Source organism: Vombatus ursinus, unplaced genomic scaffold (assembly GCF_900497805.2).
Source record: "Vombatus ursinus unplaced genomic scaffold, bare-nosed wombat genome assembly UNPS02014847.1, whole genome shotgun sequence".
Lineage (NCBI taxonomy): Eukaryota > Metazoa > Chordata > Mammalia > Diprotodontia > Vombatidae > Vombatus > Vombatus ursinus.
This window is the reverse complement of record NW_020954625.1, coordinates 668,442-687,192: the sequence shown is the minus strand read 5'-3', so window position 1 is coordinate 687,192 and position 18,751 is coordinate 668,442. Positions and strand designations below refer to the sequence as shown.

Here is an 18,751-nt window from a genome sequence, read left to right as displayed (position 1 = left end):
GAGAGTGAGGCTGACAACTTCATGCAACTCTGTTGTTTCAGTTGTTTTTCAGTGGTGTCCATCTCTTCATGCCCCCATTTAGGGTTTTCTTGGCAAAGATACTGGAGTGGTTTGTCATTTCCTACTCTAGCTCATTTTACAGATGAGAAAGCTGGGACACAGAGGGTGAAGTGAGCTGCCCAGGGTCACACAGCTGGTGTCTAAGGTCACATTTGAACTCGGGTCTTCCTGACTCCAGGCCTGGCACTCTAGACACTTTGTCGCTTAGCTGCCCTAGCAGTGCATCTCTGCCACCAGGAGTCCCAGAGCCCACATCCAGGCTGGGATTTACCAGAAGCCAGTAAGTCCAAAGTTGGACTTAGCATAGACTGAATGCTGTGGAGTACGAGCTACAGTGATTTCATCCCTTGGCTTTGCCAAATCTAGAAGTGAACTTGGTGGAGAGAATGCTATAGAGAAGCTACTTGAAGCCCCTATAGTGCACAAGCATTGGGCCTCCCCTCAGTAAGAACTGAGCTCCAATCCAGCCTCAGATTTTCCTAGCTGGGTGACCCCAGGCGAGACACATCACCGCTGTCTTATCTCAGTTTCCTCAACTGTAAAATGGGGGCTATAACAACACCTACCTCACATGCTTGTTGTGAGGATCAAATGAGATAATAATTGTAAAGTGCTTAGCACAGTGCTGGGCACATAGGTGCTATATAAATGCTTATTCCCTTCCTTTCCTAATTTAAATTTGAGATCCCTCTTCCCTGGGACTAAGGTGATACAGGGGAGAATGTGCCCTCCAGAGATGAGGGGTGAGGATTGCCTTGTAACTTTTGTTCTTCCTGTATCTTCACAATAAAAATCTCTTTGTAAAAGCTAATAGATGCTAATTGGCTAAATAAACCTGGGACACTAATCATTGGCAGTTCCAGTTAGGGGGAACACACTGGAATGGGGGCTTGACCCGATAGCATTAGAGAAAGATATATCCAGTACCCTCAGAACCCCGAGAGGGAAATGGAACCTTGCTTTGGGGACCCTGACCCATGGCTATGGGAAGTGGGATAAATGCATCAGTGTCTCACTACATGTAAGACAAGGCAGGTGGGAACACATGGTTTCTAAGGTCCCTCCCAGCTCTGAATCTATTATCTTATGACCTTAGCCTGTGAATTTCTACCCATCTGATCCGTAGCATGGCTTATTCTATCCCTGCACCCCTTCCTCCTCTGCCCAAAGAGGCAGGGATTTGACCCCTGGGGTATCAGACAGAGCAGTCCGGGTGCAGTTGTGCAGGGCCCGCTGGACGCTAAGGAGACCTCTGGCATGAGGGCCACCCCCCTGGGATTAGGAGTGCACAGCAGACACTCTGTGATTCTCTGAACACAGCAACACATTGGGAGTTAAGAATAACAACTCAGAAGAGCCAGAGAGTCCCATTCAGACCTTTAAATCAAGGGAAGAAGTCTGGAGAGGCAGAAGGTATAGAGTGGGGTGACTTTCAAGACCCTGCCTTCATTGTATGACTTCACACAGCATGATGCAATGGTGAGAGTGCTGGACTTCCTTGGACATTTTGGGAAAAGTAAATTTACCTGTCTGAGCCTCAGTCTCCTCATCTGTAAAATGGACATGATAATAATGACTGCAGTACCCACATCACAGGATTACTGTGAGGCTTAAATGAGATAATATATGTACAGTCTTTGACAAACCTTAAAGCACCATATATAAATGGTTGCTGTTATTATTTCTCAAGGCTCACCCAACATACCTCCTTCACTCTATACAGACTTATACAGGGTGTCCCAAAGGGCAGTTTTAAGCTTTAATGGCTTATAATCACACTAAGACTTTTGGGACACTCTGGTTATGTACGTGTTGTTTTTCTGAATAGAATGTAAGCTCCTTGAGGGCAGAGACTGTCTTACTTGCTTTTATTTATGTCCCTAGCACTTACTACAGTTCCTGGCACATAGTTAAGTGTTAAATGAATGTTCTACCTACCTGTCTATCTATCCATCCATCTATCTGTCCATCCATCCATCTGTCATCTGTCTGTCCATCCATCTGTCTATCCATTCATCCATCCATTTATTTATCTATCTATCCATGTTTCCATCCATCCATTCATCTATCTGTCCATCTATCTGTCTATCCATACATCTGTCCTTCCATCCATCTAAATGTCTGTCTATCTATCTATCTGTCTGTCAGTCTATCTACCTATCTGTCTGTCTGTCTATCTATCTCCCCAAAGTCCCAAATAGAAGATGGGGACAGGGCAGCATCAAGGCCTGGAGTCAGCCTTCTATCAGGATAAGGAGTTAGAACAAGGGGCAATTATAGAGAACCTGTGTGCTCCATTAATTAGTCAATCAAGCAAACCTTGATTAAGCATTTACTGTGTGCAGAACACAATGCTCAGTGCTAAGGACACATGGAAAAAGCAAAAAAAAAAAAGAAAAAAGAAAAAAGAAAATCTGTCCCTGCTCTCAAAAAGTTTACATTCTAATGGGGGAGACAACACATATAAGAACAGATAAATTAGTCAATCAACAATTATGACACGTTAAGGGCCTACTATGCGCCTGCTACTGTACTAGGAGCTGGGAAGACAATCAGAGATAAGAAATATACCCCGTACTCAAAGAGATTACGTTCTATCAGGGAGACAACATATATACATATGCGTGCGTGTGAAATAAGACTATATTTGTATCTATAGAAGAAACATCCAGAACAAACATAAATCAATGCAAAGTAGTTCAATTCCAGGTAGTTTTGGAGAAAAGACTCTAGCAGTTGAGGCGGGGCAGAGGAGGTGCAAGTGGGGATCAGGAAAGGCTTGAGGTAGGAGGTGATGCTTGAGCCGAGCCTTGAAGAAAGAGAAGGGTTCCGTGAAGTGGAGGTGACGATCAAGTTTCTGCAGGCGCATGGGACGGCCAGGGCAAAGGCATGGGGATGAGAAGGTGTTAGGAGCAGAGAAGGCCAGTTTGGCTGGGTGGTGTGTGTGGGGGAGGGAGTTATGAAGAGCTTATGGATGAACAGGGAGAGCAAGGAACCGAGGATGGCAAGGAGCTTGCCAATCTGGTTGGCTAGGAGGATGGCGGTGCCTTCAACAGTAATAGGGAAGGTCAGAAGAGGGGTAGGTTTGTGGGGAAAGATAAATTTCTTTGGAAAGTTGAATTTGAAATACCTATAAAAATCCAGTTTAAAATGTTCAATAGACAGTTGGTGACTTGGGACCTGGAGCTCAGGAAAGACTCTAGGGCTGCATATATAGACCTGGAAATCCTTTCCATAGAGATGATAATTGAACCCATGGGAGATGGTGAAACCAGTGAGTGAGATAATATACAGCAAAAAGAGAAGGGGGCCCACAGCAGAGCCTTGGAAGAGCCTTCCGGTTAGTGCATGAAGATGGATGAAAGTCCAGCAAAGTATACTGAAAAGGAGCAATTAGGTAGGAGAACCGAGAGAGCTGGGTCATGAAACCAGAGAGGAGAGAGTCCTTAGGAAGAAAAGCTTAGCAACAATGTTGACTACACGCAGAGAAAGCCAAGAAGCATGAAGATTGAGAAGTGGTCATTAGTTGGTTGGTCAACACGTATTTGGAGACAGTTGGGTGGCTTAGTGAGTGGATAGAGCACTGGACCTGGAATCAGGAGCACTGAGTTCAAATGTGACCTCAGATAACTGTGTGACCCTGGGCAGGTCCCTTATCCCTGTTTGCTTCAATTTCCTCATCTTTAAAATAATCTGGAGAAGGAAACGGCAAACCGCTCCAGTATCCATGCCAAGAAAACCCCAAATGGGGTCATGGAGAGTCAGACAACAATTATTTATGAAGCACCTGCTAGGTATCAGGCACTGTGCTAGGCTCTGTGGACTAAGAGAAAGGCCAAAACAGATGGCTCCCCTCGAGGAGCTCCCGGTTGAATGGAGCAGCCAACATTCTAATGGGATTAGATTTGGCTGGTGATATCCCATTGGTATTCATAGTCAAGAGAATGAGTGGAAGGACCCCAGACTTTTGGCAGATCCCCTTTAGGATACTTGTAGGTGGACACTTGATTTGTGGTGTTTTCCCCTGGTACAAAGATGGGGCAAGACCCCACCCTGTGGGGAGAAGACAGGTACAAGGCTGATGTTTTGGGGACTGTCATGGGGCATATGCATAAGAAGAATAGAAAAGGAACATTTTATGAGCTAGAAGGGACCTTAGATGTTGTCTGGTCCAATCCCCTTCAGAAGAGGAACATGAGGTCCAGAGAGATCCTCGAGGTCCAAGTGACTTGTCCAAGGTCACACAATTAGTAAGTGGCAGATTTGAATTGACTCCCAAGTCAGTGAATTTTCCGCTCCACCAAAGGAGGAACTCATTTCAGCCTGCCATCTTGTAGCTCCCTAATTTAACTAATTATTTTGCTAACTACAGCATGTGCTGAATTCTTTTGTTTGCACTCAGCCAAAGGACCAAGAATTTTTTTAAATTTGGTAGCCTGGGCCAAAGTTCTTACTGCCCTACCCTAGTTATGACTCTGAAAAAAAAGACCCCTTCTCTTTCCACCCACTTCAAACCCTGTGTGGGGAGGAGTCTTACCAGTCTGTGCCAAGCCTAGCCCCAGCTCAGCAAATACTTGTGTGGGTTGAATTAAATTGACCTTCCACGGGAAGGTTTACTTACCCTGCCAGGTCATCATTCTGCTGTGTAATCAGTCATTGATAAACTGCAGTATCACTTGGATGGGCCTTTGGACAAATAAAGATGATGACACTCAGCCAGTTAGCTCCCAATTCAAGGCTTTTTTGATTGGTGCACATCATAATCTTACCGGGTTCTTCTCCTGCCTGTCTTCCCTTGCATTTGTTGAACACCTACTGTGTGCCAGGCATTGTGCTGCATGCTGAGAATGCAAAGACAAAACGTGAAAATTCCTGCCCTTGAGGAGCTCAAATTTTAGTCAGGGAAAACAATGTGTACATATAATGGCGTATACAAAGAGATACCTGATGATTTTGCAGGGAAGGCACCAGCAATGAGTGGATCCAGAAGGGCTTCCTGTAGGAGATAATGTTTGAGCCTAGGCTAGAAAATTAGAGATTCTAAGAGGTAGAGGTGAGGGGAAAGTGCATTCCAGGCATTGAGGATCAAATAAGACTCTATTTGCAAAGCTTTTTGTAAACTTTGAAGTGATATATAAATGCTATTATTATTATTATTTAAAATTAATTTTCATTTTTTTGTCTGAATTTATCAAACACCAAATAAAATGGAGATTTCCATGTGCATAGGAGAACAGAAAAAGAGGAAGGTCTCTGTTAGGTACTGCTGGCTTTTCTTTTTCAGTATGTAATAAGGGCAGCTGATAGCTTTCAAAGCTGTCCTGCTTCTCTGCCCTTCTTTCTGGCCTTCCTTCTCAAAGTCTCTACTGTGTGCTGAGCATTGTGTTCCAGTGAGATACAAAGTTTAGGGAAACCAGGTTCCCTGCTTGGTGGAGTTTACAACCTCTACCAAGGGGGTGGGAAACCAAAACCCTAATGACCACAAAACATAAAATCGATGGCTAAGTGGAGGGTTGAGGGGAAAGGCTATTTTCTCTAGGCTTCAAATACAATGTGGTGTGGTGTGGTGTGGTGTGGTGGAAAGCACAGGACTCAGAGTCCAGAGACCTGAGTTCCAATCCTGCGTCATAACTGTGAGCTTTCTGAGCATTGGTTTCCTTATCTGTAAAATAGGCATAATAATGCTTGTAGTTTCTACCTTTCTGGGTTGTTATGAGAAAAACCCTTTATCTTTAATGGAAGAAGTGGTGCTTGAGTTGGAGTGTTACGTCATTTGATCCGTACAACAGCTTGGTAGAGAGTGTGAGAATTATACCCATTTTACAGATGATAAAACTGAGGCCCAGAGAGATGCTGTGATTTTCCCAAAGTGTCCTAGCTAGTAATAGACAAGACTCTAACCCAGGTCTCCTGACTCTGAGGCCAGGGCTCTCTCTATTATGCTAACACTGCTACTACCTAGAATTCAAAAGGGAAAAAACACATGTGTAGTTTAGAAATTGACTCATCCATCTCCCTCAGCTCTCATATCCAAATTGGGGAAAAGCTAGTGGTCCAGAATAGAATCCTGGCTCTGACACTAACCAGCTGAGTGACCTTGGGCACTTTAAGAGGCTCAGTTTCCTCCTTAGTAAAAGAAAGGGGTTGGACTCAATGACTTCTGAAGGCCTTCCCAACTCATAAATTGAGTGTCATAGAGTGAGAAGAACCTTGGAGATCATCTGGGGTACCAAGGTTGCCCAAAGGTTAGAGCTCTGGGCCTAGAGTCAGAAAGACTTGAGTTCAAATCCAGCTTCAGGATCTTAGTAGTTGTCTGACTTTGGGCAAGCCATTTAAGCTCTCTCAGACTCAATTTTCCCAACTGTAAAATGGGAATAATAACATCACCTATTTCACAGGTTATTGCAAGGATCAAAAGAGATCTTTGTAAAGGGCTTAGTGCTGTGCCTGGAACATTGTAGGCATTCTGTAAATGCTTATTCCCTGCCTCAGTCTAACCCCTTCATTTTGGATGATGGGTAAGCAGAGTCGAAAACAGCGGAAGTCATTTGCCCAAGGTCAGAAAGGTCAGAAATGGCAGAGTTGAGATCCAAACCCCGGGGGCCTCTGGCTCCAAATCCAACATTTTTCCCACTATGCCACTCCAAGCAGATTAAGCAGCGTTTATCTGATGCAGTGTCTGGGCTCTTAGAAGCAGTGAACATCTTCCGTTGCTTAAAGCTCTATACAAGGACCCTTCACCTTTCTTATGTCATGGACTTCACTGGCACTCTGGTGAAGCCTATGGAGCCCTTTTCAGAATTGTTTTTAAATGCATAAAACGAACTACATGGGATTACAAAGGAAGCCAGTTATATTGAAATAAAAATGTAAATATGTTCCCCATTCAATTCATGGGCCTCCTGAAATCTGAGGGTGTGAAGACCCTAGTTTAAGAACTTCTGTTATATATAAAATAATAACAGCTTACATTTATGTAACGCTTTAAGTTTTCAATGTATGTTACACAGTTTAAAATTCTTTTAACCTTAAAAATAATATTTTATTTTCCCATTATATATAAAGACAAATTTTAATATCCATTTTTTAAAAATTTGAGCTCCTATCCACATCCAGAGAAAGAACTATGGAGTCTGAATGCAGATCAAAGCAGACTATTTTCTCATTTTTGTGTTTTGTGTTTTCTTTCTCGTGATTTTTCCCCTTTTGTTCTGATTCTTTCACAACATGACTAATGTGGAAATATGTTTAATATGATCATACATGTATAGCCTGTATCAGACTGCATGCCGTCTTGGGGTGGGGGGTCTTGAGGGAGGGGGGATTTATAACTCAAACTCTCATAAAAGCCAATATTGAAAACTAAAAATTAATTAATTTTTTAAAATTTAAAAAATAAAATAAATTTGAGCTCCAAATTTCTCTCCCTTCATCACCTCCCCCCCCAAGACGGCATGCAATCTGATACAGGCTATACGTGTATGATCATATTAAACATATTTCCATATTAGTCATGTTGTAAAAGAAGAAATAGACCATAAGAATAAAACTAGTACCTTACATATTTTATCCCATTTTATCCTTTCAACAACCCAGGAAGATAGGTACTGTTGCTTCATAGGCGGGGAATAAGTTATGATTGGTTGAAAGAGCTCAGCATCAGGAGTGGTGAAATCAGTATGATTGGTTACAGAGCTGAGGCATGGGGGAATATATGATTGATTGGAAATTGGGAATGAGGGGCTAGCACCCCCCTCCTTCCTCCTATGACTAAGAAATGTTCATTGTTTGAGACCACCTGCTAGCTTAGAGATAGTGGACCAGACTTCTTTGGATAGCAAACCAGGCATTTGTGAAGGATAGCTCAGTGGTGTAAAGATACTAGACAGGCTCCCTGGTGTCTGTCCACATCTCTCAAGGATAGCAGGTTTCCTTGAGGCAAGAATAGAACGGTGATTAATAAAAGAACTGGATTGCTAAACTTAACTCATTACAGAAAAGCTGGACTTCTGAACTAAGTTCAGAGACAAAGAACCGTGACTTAGGCAGTTACAGGACAAAATCAATTAATAGAAAATAGGATCAATATTAAAAAAGACAGAGAATGAATCTGATTATTTTTGGCAACACAGATGGCAAGATACTCTCACTGTGCAAGTTCTGGTTTCCTAGTGAATGACTCAATGGGATGTGAGGCATGGTCTGGGACTGACTACATAGGATGGTTAGGAAAGCTCAGACACCAATCAGGATAGCCCAGGCCCTGGGCACAGTGCCAGCTCCATCATCAATGAATACTTTGATGTTTTAGTGCCTTTAGGACCTTTGCTAGCAATGGCAGTGACTGAGAATCCCAGAAAGGAGCTAACTAGAGACATTCCCAGAGCTTACAAATCTAGACTGGAGACAAAATCAGCCAAAGGGAGTATTATTTCTCTAGATCCACCATGATAGGAATCCAATCTGACTGTCAGACCGGAGGCTAGGTCTGACATGTGGATTACATACAAAATTAAGAATGCTGTCAACTGGATATTCTTTTTTTTTTAACTTTCTTTTTTTTCAGTTTCAGTTATTTTATGGTAGTTTTTTCCATTTACATTATTAGAGTTATTGTATCTAATTTATTTATTGTTTTCAAGTCTGCTCACCTCATTTTGTAAGTTTATGTGAGCCTTTTTATGCTTCTCTCTAGCCTTCAAATTCTTTTTTTATTAATTTATTTTGATTTATCCATAATCACTTCAAATGCTTTTGAGTTTAAAACTTTTCTACCCCTTCCTCCCCACCACCCTCCCCAAGGCACACAATCTGATATAGGCTATACATTTACATGCCTATTAAACATATTTTCACATTAGTGATGTTGTAAGTAAAAATTAAAACCAATAGGAGGAACCATCAGAAAGAGGAAACAAAACTCAACAGAAGAGAAAAAAATAGCAATTCAACTTCCATAGTTCTTTCTTTGGATGTGGATAGCATTTTCCATCACCAGTCCTTTGGAGATGTCTTAGATCCTTGTATTGCTGGGAAGGGTTAGGTTTATCAAGATTAGTCATCACACAACATGGTTGTAATTGTGTACAACATTCTCTTGGTTCTGCTCACTTCACTCAGCATCAGACCATACAAGTCGTTCCCGGTTTTTCTGAAGTCAGCCTGTTCATCATTTCTTATAGCACAATAGTATTCAATCACATTCATGTACCACAACTTGCTCAGCCATTCCCCAATTGATGGGCATCCTCTCAATTTCCAATTCTTTGCCACCACAAAAAGAGCTGCTATGAATATTTTTGTACATGTAGGTCCTTTTCCCGTTTGTGTGATCTCTTTGGGATATAGCCTTAGAAGTGCCATTGCTGGGTCAAAGGGTATGCACATTTTTGTAGCCCTTTGGGCATAGTTCCAAAATGCTCTCCAAAATGGTTGGATCATTTTGTAACTCAACTGGATATTCTTAAGGGATATTTCCATTAAGCTCTGCTAATAATAATTCACATTTTTATAGCCCTTTAAGGTTCGCCAGGCACTTCCCTTATAATCACCTTGTGAGGTAGGTATTGCATGTGTTATTCCCATTTCACAGATGTGGAAACTGAGTCTCAGTTAAGTGATTTTTCTTATCTCTTTTCAGAGATAAGATTCTGACCCGGGTCTTTCCTGATTTGAAGCTCAGTACTCTTTCTACCATAGGGACTAATCTGGTAAAACATCCTCCTTCATCCTGATGTTATTTCTGGCTCCCTAGAGGTTCAGACTGGTAAGCTGGAAGAAGAGTGTCTTCTTTCTTGAATGATGCTAGATATACTGTCCTGGTAGAATGAGACAGGGCGTGCACAGCCAAAGAGGTGTGGAGAGATTGCAGAAGTAACACTGTGGCGTTCAGTCTTGGGTTCCATAATCTAGGAAGAGCATCAGCAAGCTGCGGAGGATGGGAAGGACTTCGGGATCATACTTTCTGAGAGTGGAAATATTTAACCTCTGCCGATGGGAGGGCTGGGGGAGATAGGACATGATGGCTGCCTGCAAATTTTTGAGGAATTGTTATGTGGAAGAGGAATCAGATCAAGGAGCAATGGATAGAAAGTTGTAGAAAGGTTGATTTTGGTTTGATGAAACAACAGCAACAAAAATATCCGTCCTGCATTGTTGCTACGTGCCAGGCATTTTGCTAGGCACTGGGGATGCAATGACAAGAGAGTCTCCTGCACATCTTACCCCGAAGGAGCTTACCTTCTCTGGGGATTCTAAGTAAGGCAGGGAATCCTAACCTGGGTATGAGCATCTCCCATGGGCATGAGAATCTTATAAAGGGACGTAGGGAATTTTGCCCTCCTCCTGTCTCTGCACCAGAGGAAGCCACTGGAAGGAGGAGGTTCAGCCTACCGGACCAAGCTTCCCCTTTAGACTATAGCTCCCTTGCCTTTCACCAGGCATGATGTCCAAAACCTCCCTTAGGCCAGGGCCAGCCTATGCTCTGCCTTTGTAGGTCGAGCAGCTGGCAAGGTCCAGCTGGAGGCAGTCATGCCTAACTCTCTGACTCTCGGTTTGGCTTTTTTTTGGGGGGGGGGCAATTGGGGTTGACTTGCCCAGGGTCACACAGCTAGTAAGTATCAAGTGTTTGATCTGAGGTCAGATTTGAACTCAGGTCCCCCTGACTTCAGGGCCAGTACTCTATCCATTGTGCCACCTAGTTGCCCCTGGGTTTGGCTTTCTTAGTGACATCAGGGGTGGTGCCAGAGATGCCTCCAACAACCAAACATTTATTTAGCACTTACACGCCTCCGTCCTAGGTTCTAGGGAGACAAAAGTGAAAACAGCTCAGGGGGGCTTGCGGTCTAATAGGAGGAATACAAATCAGGGAGAAATCCAGACAAAATCCATCAGGAAAATGTGGAGAGACAAAACATTCAACTGGGAGGGCTCAGGAAGGGGTTGTGGAGGATGAGCTGGGCCTTAAAGAAAGAGAATGGGTATTAACAGACACAGACTGGGTGGGGGAGGGCAGTCCTAACAAAGGATCAGACCCTCATGCTGGTCCATGGGAGGAAGAAAGTGGGACAAGATGGGGGAACAGTGGGCGGACCCTGCTGGCTGGAACATGGGGTGCTTGAAGGGAATGGGTATTGGGAGGGGGCCTGTGATTTCCTGGGTGGGCACCTCAGCAGTTATAATCTGAGAGCACCAAGAGGCCAAGGGTCACACAACCTTTAGTATCAGAAGCATCACTTGGACTCTAGTCCTTGGCTGGCTCTCAATCTGTCATACAGCAGCACCTCTCACAGTGCCTGGCACATAACAGGCACTTGAATGCTTATTGGAAGGAAGGAAGCAAATGAACATTTATCAAATGCCTGCTATGCGCCAGGAACTGTGCTAAGTGCTCTTTGAAACAACCCTGGGAGGGGTACTATTATCTCCATTTTACAGACAAGAAAACTGAGGTTAAGTGACTTGATTTGACCTCAGACCTTCTTGATTGCAGCCCTATCACTTTCTTTACTGTGTCACTTATCTGCCAATTGATCGACTGGAAAGACAGATTAGATCAGTTTAGCGAGGGCCTTAATAAATAGAATGCAAGAGCACTCGTGTGCATGTTTTTGTGTGTGTGTGTGTTAATTCTAGAGGCAACAGGGAGCCTCGTCATAGTCAGTGACATAGCCAGGCTTTCCATTAGGAACCTTACTCTGACAGCAATGTGGAGGGTACACTGGAGAGGGGCAGAGATTGGGGGCAGGGAGGCTAAGGACAACGTGAGGCAAAAGGTGAGCAGAAACTGAATTGTGGTGGGTGTAATTGGGGTGGAGACAAGGGACCCTTGCTTGCAGACCCTCTAGAGCTGAGGGATGTTGAGGGGTAGCAAGATGAAAGGTGGGGAGGTACGTTGCGTGGGGGCCGCGAAAGGGGGTGTCAGAGACCTCGACGGAATGCAGGTGTCGGAAGGGGAGAATGCACGGACCTCACCCCGCTGGCTTCTGCCTCCTTCCTCAGGTTCTCCGGAGGCGGAGCCTCCATCCTTGTCTGGCCAAGGGGCAGCCTAGGGGCTGGGCTGGCAAAGCCCCGCCCTCTGTTCCCCTCCCCTCCCCCGGGCTGGGCGGCCGCAAAGGCCCGGGCTCCCTGAGCTTGCGGACCTTCGCGAGGAGGCCAGGAGCCGGAGCTGTCCAGAGCCGTCGGGAGCTGTCGGGGCTGCGGGCGCACCTCGCCCCCCGGCAGCACCCCTCTTTACCCATCCTCCTGGTTCCAGCCCTCTCGGGGGGAGCCATAGCAAGCCAGTGGCGTTGTCAGAGGCAGCGGCAGCAGCGAGGGTCCTCTGGGATGCGCCCGTTGGACTGACCCTTGGCCCCCGGCCCTTCCAGCCATCTCTCCATCTTCTTCCCTCTCCTCCTCCGGCCCCCCTGGCCCCTGGAGGGGCGATCGGAGTGAGAGGCAGCATTAGGGACGCCCAGGGACTGGGCACTGTCCGTCCGAACGGGCCGCAGTGGCTCGGACGCCGGGGTCCCCGGGAGCCAGCGGGCGCCTTCTGATGGAAGACTTGGTCCCGGCCGAGCCCCGGCTCCGCGGCTAAGATGGGGAACAAGCAGACGATCTTCACCGACGAGCAGCTGGATAACTACCAGGTGAGGGGCCCGGCTGGGAGCAGGGGGCTTAGCCAGGCTGGGCTGGGGGGATTGGGATGGTGCGCCGTTTGACCGCCTTCTGCCACCTGCCAGCTGCTCCTCCTCCATCCCCAGCCCATCCTAACTTAAGATCTCTAGAAGCCACGCTCCGTTGCCCTGGAGGCAGGTTCAGCCGGGATCCGCCCTTTATCCCTAGCCATGTCTCCGAGCTCCCGGGATGCTCCCGGGATGCTCGGGGTGGGTGCAAGCATGTGGAGGACTGTGGTTTGGGCTCCCAGTCTTCTCCAGCCCCCTCGGGAGCAGGAAGGGAAGTTTTTGCGAAGAAGACCAGGGTTTGAGTACTCACGCTACCAGCTTTGTAACCTTAAGTAAGTCTCTTCACCTCCCAGAGACTCAGTTTCCTCTTCTGTGTAAGGGGGATAATATTTGAACTGTTTACCTCAGAAGACTGTTGTGAGTAAAGTGTTTTTGTAAACGATAAAGGACAACCAAATGGTGAGCTCTTGTAAAGAATATCTGCCCTCTCCCCCTCCTTTCCAATCCCTCTTGGGCACCTTAACCAGAACTGCTGAGACATTTTCTCTAACCGTCCCAGGGCTCTGTAGCATGTCCATTCTCCTGCCACATTTTGCTTCCTGAGTCTATCTCCTCTTTCACACTCTCACTTCCAGATCCAGGTGACCTAGAAACAGAGTCGGTCTAGGTCTCTGGAGCTGTCTTTCAGGTTCTCTTCTCATTCCTCTGTCTTCACCCCAGACGGCCTAGTCAGGCAGAGGAGCCCCAGAAAGGCAGAAATGGGACTGCCTCTGGGAGCTGCTTCCATCCCAATGCCCCTAAAAAGTGGGGTAGGAGAAAATATAAGAGGTTTGGGCCACGGTTCTCAGCCCAGAGCTTATACACAAACCCTCTAACCTTGGGTCTCTTAGTCAATTAAAGAGATCCAGTGTACTCTGGAAATCAGAGGTGAAGGGGAGAGGATGTTTTTGGCTATCTCAATAATTAGAAAAAAGAGAGAGAGAGACAGATAAATAAAGGGAAGGGTGTCTGTTCAGGCCCCCAGGTGCATCTTTTGCTTCTCTTTTCTGAATTTTAATCTTAAGTAATTTTAAAGTAAAATTGAACCAACACCTCTAGCAAATATAACTAAATTGAACTAAAAATGAAAGGAATCTCCAAGTAAAATAATAACAATAGCTAGCTCTACATCATGCTTTAAAATCTGCAAAATACTTTACAAATACCTTGTTTTATACTGACGACAACCCTGGGAGATAGATGCTATTATTATGCCCATTTTCCAGATGAGAAAACTGAGGGAGAGGTTAAGTAACTTGCTTAGAGTCACATAGTATCTAAATCCATATTTGAACTCCTGTCTTCCTGACTTAAGGTCCAACACTCTATCCAGTGTGACACCTAACTGCCTTAGAATTTAAGATGTTTTATATTCTGACTGAAAGGAAAAAAAATTGGTTTTTAGAAAACACTAGCAACGTATTTTCCTTCTGCTTCTTCTAAATCTGTCTGTGCACTTATAAGTATTTTTGGTTTTTAAAATATGGTGATTGATAGGTCTGCAGCTGATTAGTTCCTTCCTTCCTTCCTTCCTTTCTCCCTTTCTCCTCCTTCCTCTTCCTCAGATATCATTTAGTACAATCACCCCCATTTGACAGATGAAGAAATTGGAGCCCAAGAAGATTGTGACTGGTCCAAAGTCACACGGGGAGTAAGTGGCATAGTTTGGGGCTGGATTTAACAAGATGAAATTCAGTAGGGATAAATGTAAAGTCTTACACATGAGTATAAAAAGTCAGCTCCTCCAGCCTAAGATGGGGGAGGCATGGATAAAGAGCGGTTGTTCTGAAAACAATCTAAGGGTTTTAGTGATCTATAAACTCAATCTGAGTCAGCAGTGCACTATGGCTGTTGAAAAAAGCTAATATTATCTTGGACTGCATTAGGAAGGACATAGCTTCCAGGAATAGGGAGGTGATAATCCCACTGTATTCTGCCTCTGTCTGACTTCACTTGGAGCGTTGTGTCCAGTTATAGGCATCATTTTTTAAGAAAGATATTGATAAACTGGAGACTGTCCAGAGGAGGTCGATCAGGGTGGCCAAAGGCCTTGAGTTCATGACATGTGAGGATAAGCTGAAGGAAGCCTGTTTAACCTGGAGAAAAGAAGACTCAGGGGAGACATGGTAACTGTCTTCAAGTATCTGATGGACTTTCATGTAGAAGAGGGATCAGAGGGAAGAACCAGGAATGGTGGAAACATCGGAGGCTGGTTTTGGCAGCTGAATGTCAGGAAAGCTTTCCTAATGATAAGAGCTGTGCCAAAGTGGAATGGATCACCTAGAGAGTTAATGGTTTCCTTCTTCCCGGGGATTTTCAAGCAAAGGTTATCGGATATGTTATAGTGGGGATCCCTTTGTGTATGAAAGGGCTGAAGTCAATGGTCTTGGACGTGCCTTGCAACTCTCAAATTCTGTGATTCCCCTCATTCTAAACCTAGCAGACCCTTTCCACGTATGCTACCATATAGACTTTTCATTTTTGTTATTTTTGATTAGATCGCAGTTGAATAAACTGCTTATTTTCATTACTATACATAAAACTGCTCTGAATATTTTATTTTGGTGGGGGAGGTCTCTTTTTCATTTAACAATGTTCTGAGGAAATAGTCCCAGCACGAAATTCAATTTGGGATTTATACTTTGTCTTTGTGAGTAGGGGTGAGGGATGATGGAGAGCAGACTTGGAAATCTGCCTCCTTGGGCCCGGGAGAAGAATCTGAAACTCAGCTGGATGCCCCAGGGCTCTCTGGTTGCTAGATGTCAAGTATACTTTGAAGGAATAGAGAATGAACTTGGGATCTTGGCCCTGGGGACTTGTAGTGCCAACCCAGTGTTCTGGTTACTGGGTCTCTGTTTTTTACCCAGCTTTGTTGACAGAGCCTAGAGAAAGCCATTGGTGTCAAGTTCAGAGTCTTCTCTGGAGCCCAGCCTGATCTTGGCTCTGACGCTGAAGGGCAGAATAATCTATGTGAAGTTATAGCCCCAGAGACTTCTCCTTCAACTGACTTCTCCTTCAGCTGACATCCTAGAAGCTTCTCCCCTTGGAATAGCATCCTATGATGCTTGGTCATTCCCCTAGGAGAGGGTAAGCATCACCCTTCCACTGCCCAGGATGGGTACCCTTGGAGAGCAGTGTCTTTTCTGTCATTATTATTTTCTTTTTCTTTTGTTTTTGTTTTGTTTTGGTTTTTTTTTTTTTTTTTGGCTAGTGTAATGGGGTTAAGTGACTTGCCCCGGGTCACACAGCTAGTGAGTGCCATGTGTCTGAGGTCAGATTTGAACTCAGGTCCTCCTGACTCCGGTGCTCTATCCACTGTGCCACCTAGCTGTATTATTTTCAATGTGATATTTTATCTTCTGTAGCTAAGATCTACCCAAGGGCAACACAGGGCACATAGTAAGTTTCCTATAAATACTCCCTGGCAGTTTGATGGACCCAAACGATGAACTAATAAGAATGTACATAGGATTATAGGATTTAGATCTGGAAGGGATGGTAGGGGTCATTTAGTTCAACTTTGCCTCCTCTTTTACAGATGAGGATACTGAGTTCTTGGGAGCTTTAAGTAACTCACCAAAGGTTACCCAAGAAGTAAAGGGCAGAGTCTGCAGACTCTGGGTCCAGCCTTCTTTCTTCCATCCCTTTGCTGTTTCAAGGAAGGAGAGAATATGTCTTGGGGATGAAGGTGAGGAGAGAAGGCACAGTGCAGAGCCAGGATTCAAATCCATATCCTTTGTCCCCAAAGGCAGGGAATGCCCTTTCCACTGTACCATGCTACCTCCTGTAGATTGCACCTCATGGTAGGGGTCATGCTGTGATTTATAGTGATAGAGGCTGTCTCTGAATGTCAAATGTTAGGAAGAAGAAGAAAGAGTAAAGCTCAGGCTAGACTGGGCATTGGCCATCCCTGAGGGGAGGGGTGTTGCTTTTGTTCTTAAAACTTTCCAGGGCAGGAGACTTTGTAATCTCCCTTGGGAGGAGGTCACACTTTTTTGTCATTTTCTTTCCTTTCCTTTTTCCTTCTTTTCCTTCCTTTCCTTTTTCCTTCTTTTCCTTTCTCCTTCCCTTCCTTTACCATACTTCCCCTTCCCTTGCCTTCCCTTCCCCAATCTTCCTTTGCCTTCCCCTTTCTCTTTCCCTTTTCCTTTCCTTCTTTTTTTCTTTTCTTATCTTGTTCAAATAATAAACATTTATTTTTTCTCTCTTCCTTTCACCCGTTGAAATGTTCTGCTGTTCTTTTTGTCAGGAAGCTATCTGCATCCTTGCTCTGGTTCTGGGGTTCCAATACTAACCTGTATTTTCCTCACTGAAATTTGAACACATTGCTTCTAAATTCTCTTCTTACTGAAAGTGGGGAAAGAACAAGTCATACATTTCCTATGGTTCCACATTCTTGTAATATAAACTTCTCATGGTTTAAAAAAAAAGTCATAGCATGTAGTATAATGGGTAAAGAGACAGGTCTCAGAGCAAAAAGGCCTAGGTTCCAGTCCTTCCTCTGACCTTCCAAAATCACTCAACCCTTCAGTGCTCCACACAGCTCCCTAAGACTCGACATTGCAACAGAGTGCCAACTTGTATTGGTAGCAAGAATTTCCTCACCAGGAGCTCCCTCTCAGTAGAACTCACAGGTCAGTCTCTATTCTTATCCCATATTTTGATAGTACTGCCTCATGACAACCTTGTGAGGAAAGTAGCATAGGCAGCATTTTCTCCATTTTACAAAGAAAGAAATTAAGATCTAGAGAAAGGCCACATAGCTAATAAGTGCTCGGGGTGAGATTTGAACCCAGATCTCTTGACTCTTAAGTCCAGCACCCCTTCTGCAGTCCCAGGATGCCACTCATGTGGCCGTTACTGACCTCTGCTTTCCAAAAGATACAACTAATGTTCTTGTCTTTTTTCCAAACCCTGTTTGACTCCTCACCAAGTCCTTCTCTTAGCTATGAAATGGGACGCTAATTCTCAGTTCATGGATGGACATACAATGAGCTCAATGTCTGTTCACCTCTTTTCCCTTCTCATTCTCCTTTTCCTTCCCTCTTCTAATCTTTTAAGATCATAGATTTATAGATTGAAGGACTTCTGAATTCATCTGGTCCACCCCCTTCACTGTACAGATGAGGAAACTTAGGCAAGTGACTTACCCAAGGTCACAGAGGCAGGCCGAGACAGTCAGGACTGGAACCCAGCTCCTCCAACTCCAAACCCAGGGCTTTTTTCTTGGTATATGCCATGCCACTTCTTCTCATTCTTAATGACAAACCTCAGTGACATGTCCTAAACATGCAATAACGATTCAGACCGTTTCTAGCAATGATAATGGAAGAGTTGCTTTTGTAATAAACTACTATTATTCCACCCATTTTGTTGCTGAGTACACAGAGCTAGAAATGGTGGGTGAATTCTCCAAGGTCAAACAGAGATGGGGGCAAAGCTGGAATTTGAACCCAGGTATCTTAGACCTGTCCTGTTTGCGCCATACCACATTACCTGCTGGTGAGGGTGACTTCAAGGTCATTGGCAGCCTAGCCCAGTGATGGTTTTGTAGGGGTTTCTTTCTCCTGAATCAGAACATAATGACTAAGCCCTTGTAGGCCCATTAGAACACAAAATGATTCATCTGCTAATGCATCTGTTCCCATTCCCTCCCCCTCCTACACACACACGCGCACACACACAGACACACACACGCGCGCACACACACCTCATCCCTTCTGCTAATCAGCACACAATTGAATTGCTGGAGTTCCAATGCCACCCAAATGTCATTAAAAATACTCCAGCTTGCCAGGGCAGTATCAACAACTCCGTCAAAGAGGCCGGGTCCTTTTCTGGAATGGACCTGGGATGCCAGCTGGGGAGCTGCTCAGGGTTGCCAGCAGAAGCATCTCTTATTGGCATGCATGTCAGGCTGCCCAAACTCCTCTGGCAGGAGCAAAGGAAGCTGGAACCAGGGCAGTGGGCATCCCCTGAAGCAGCCTCAG

At 44.8% G+C, this 18,751-nt stretch overlaps 1 protein-coding gene across 1 annotated transcript in view; it reads left to right on the top strand.

The window, feature by feature from the left end:
* The first annotated feature begins 12,637 nt into the window (after positions 1–12,637).
* Positions 12,638–18,751, top strand: part of CIB2 (calcium and integrin binding family member 2) — a 32,137-nt gene continuing 26,023 nt past the window's right edge. The window contains exon 1 of the mRNA XM_027840711.1: positions 12,638–12,686. The gene's annotated coding sequence lies outside the window, so the exon portion shown is untranslated. The remainder of the gene's footprint in view (positions 12,687–18,751) is intronic.